The sequence below is a fragment of the Periplaneta americana genome, chromosome 6 (genome assembly GCF_040183065.1).
Source record: "Periplaneta americana isolate PAMFEO1 chromosome 6, P.americana_PAMFEO1_priV1, whole genome shotgun sequence".
Classification (NCBI taxonomy): domain Eukaryota; kingdom Metazoa; phylum Arthropoda; class Insecta; order Blattodea; family Blattidae; genus Periplaneta; species Periplaneta americana.
Genome location: NC_091122.1, coordinates 87537541 through 87540890, shown reverse-complemented (window position 1 = coordinate 87540890; position 3350 = coordinate 87537541). Strand labels below are relative to the sequence as shown.

Genomic DNA, 3350 nt, shown 5'->3' with positions numbered 1-3350 from the left:
GCGCGGGACCTACTAACTAACTGGTATAGTAGATATTAGAGGAAGTTTATCTGATACTGGAAGTAACTCTATTCGTAATAAGCTTAAGGTTAAGTAAAACAAGGCTCTGCATGTGAATGTGACTAGTAGGTAATGACTGGTCATTACTAGAACTGTTAATTTAATCGAGTAATTTAAAATTTCGGTTAACTGATCTAAAGTGTTTTAATCGACTAATCGAACCGATTAATGGTGTCTTGTGATGTCTGTATGGCACAAAATATGTACATCATTTGGTGCTGTAAATTCTTAAGTTAGGCCTATGTTTAAATATTGTGCGTGATTGCTGGTTATTTAGTGGCCAATGCATTCAGTGTTTGATAGATGGGGCATAAAAATATGGTTTATGAAGGCGTTGAAAACTTGGTGAAGGTTTCAGATTTAAATTAAACGATCGTGAAAAGTTAACGGATAGAAAAAACAGTGGACAATGTTCAGTTATAGCGGAAGCACAAGTAGTCTCCATTATCTTCTTTAACATGTTCATTTTTTCCAAGGTAGATCTACGTCCACTAATGTTGCTACTTTCAGTTCATCTTCTCAATCAACGTTCCCATTACTGAAGTGTTTGGCTGAAGCGAAGAGATGTGACTGTAAGTAAGACGTGTAAACTGAAAACATTTTTGCTCAAACTTTTTGTTTACAGTCTGTCAATTGCTCACTAATAATTATTTGTGACGTACATAAACACAATTAAAATTTTTATAAAAACGTGTGTTCTTGATAGCATATGGAACTATTACAAAATGATATTAGGTGCTTTAGGCTACTGTTGGAAAATTGATTAAAATTCGATTAATCGGTCGATTAGTCGATTAAGGCATCCGGTTACCAGATTAAAATTTTTAGTCGATCGACTGCTTTAGTCATTACTAACTTATAGAGAATGGGTTCGATAGTATTATTTTTTTTATAAAACATTGCAAATATAATGTCCTCCGACACTAGAGTTATACAATTATTTTACTCGCCGATTTAAATGATACGCTTAATAACTGGCAATAATACATTATTCCAACATGGCTTTGGGTATATTCTTATGATTTTAGATAGATTTGCGCATATAGCCTATTACTTCGAAATAATAGTTTGTTCCTTATACTGACGTCTTTTACCAAATTGCTTCTAAAAGGGTTATCAGATTATAATTTTTAGGTGATAATGAAAAACAGAGTTGAAAAAAAAATAGTTCTTAACAGAAAAGAGGACATTATATTTTATACTCCCTCCGTTACAAAATATGGTATAGTAACAAACGAAACTAGTTTGATTATTGTGCATGAGCGCTTGAAATATTTCGCGGTGTGGTATTCTGTTCAGTAGTGAAGGGACTATCCGACAGAACAGTTGTGAATGTTTCTGGTCTTCTGTAGTACAACAAACTATAATATTTAAATAGTCTATTATGGACAGAAATCAAATGGGCACCTGCTGTGGTGTTCTTGTTGCTGAAAATTGAACACCACCCAGTCAATTTTGAATGGAACATCTAAGGTACAACAGCCGTATAAAAACGGGTTGTACTTTATTGCAGTTTTTTGTTAATTTGCTTATCTCAAAACAATGTTTGTTTTTTCATTTATTAATTTGACATCACACAGAATGAAATGTACCTTATTTATTAATTTTTCTTATGTAAATTTATCAGACAAATAAGTATCTAGGAGATGTATTAAAGTTACACTGTATTACTGAAAACTATATTGATTTATTGATATAGTTCACAAGTACAAAACTTAATAATATAACAAACGATCTATAAACAAATGTAGTTCTACATACTAAATATACAATTTCCTAGACTCATTATTTTATCGCAAATCTCAATAATTTATTGGTTCAAACTTGCACTTACGTCTGGTTTTAGTGCATGTTTAAACCAATCGTGATAACCATTAAGACATTAAACCTTATTTTATCTGCTCCTTTTCACAATTTAATTGTAATTATTTAGGTCTTATTTTAATAATAACTTATTATTCCAATTAGGTGATCAGATGTCGACATACTGTACTACTGTACTACTTTGCGCAGTGGCAATATCGTAACCAATGAGGTTTATCCGAGGTGCGATTATTGCTAGTTGAAAACTACTGAAAACTAACAAAACTATACTATATTTTGGAACGGAATAAATTATATCTTTCTATACCATATTTTGGAACAGAGGTAGTAATTAATAGTAAAGGAGGAATCAATAAAGGCAGGCAGTATTGTAGCAGGACATACAGAAATAGTGAGATTATGAGTGGTCTAAAGCAGGACTGGGCACCAAGAGCGAATTCTACTCTTCACGGGTAGCCATATCACTTCTCTTCAATCCCTTTATTTCCCGCCGAACACCGCGCAGCGTTGATGCAGTACGGATGAATATTAAGCGTCCCCGTTTAGAGTTTGGATTCGTTCCCGGGCCCAGCCCTGGTGTAAAGCATAAAAATTCTGTGACAAGTGCAGGAGGAAAGGGATAAAGGGACGTTTGTTTAATAAGTGAGAATAAAGATATTAGTTACGAAATATAGGTATAATATAGCTTTCCGCAAGAAAGTGTAGACCTATATATGTAATGAATGTAATTGTGACACCGTATCAAAATTATATACAATATAAGTTATATAGGGTGAACCGTAAATAATGCCTTTAATCATTAATTTCAGGGATGTTTCAAACAAAAATCTCTAATACAATTTTGATCGTTTTTGCTTCCTTTTCGAGATAAAAATTATTTTATATGAAACATTTCATAGCGTGTTTTGGGAAAGTCATTGATTTAATTCTCAATATGATCAGTCAATTTAAGAGGGTAGTGCATTATGAAAAGAATTTCAGTTTCATCCTTTAAATGTACAGAAATTTGATCCGAATAAATGTAACTTTTCGTTCTGAATATGAATTTTAAAATATTAAATTTGTTTTGAAGTTAATCGTTGGAAGCTAGATCTAAATATTGTTCGAGTATAGATTCAGAAAATGTGTGTATAGGGTGACTAGGCATCCTCTATTTCCGGGAACAATCTTTCATTTTACGTTATTGCTACAGGAGAATAAATGTTCCCCCTTTATGTCACCAGAAAATATTTTGCTCCCCTTAAGATTATTTTGTTGCATTAATATTTTACATGTACATGAGAAATATCTTGGCGGAACTGTTGCGTATAATCTAGATTTCTGGGCGGTGTAAAGTGTTGATCAAAAATAACCAGGTCACCCTAAGGTAGTAGTCACTGCTGGTTGCAACGTGTTTTCATGAAGGAAGAGAGGGGGTTTGTTTATGCCGCTCTCTTCCTGACTGGACCAGGTGTGGTAGTAGCAGC

At 33.1% G+C, this 3350-nt stretch overlaps 1 non-coding gene across 1 annotated transcript; it reads left to right on the top strand.

Moving 5' to 3' along the window:
- Positions 1-2061: 2061 nt before the first annotated feature.
- On the top strand, positions 2062-2201 carry LOC138702333 (U4 spliceosomal RNA). Its single transcript, XR_011332841.1, has one exon. It is a non-coding gene; the product is annotated as a U4 spliceosomal RNA (small nuclear RNA).
- The last annotated feature ends 1149 nt before the right edge of the window (positions 2202-3350 follow it).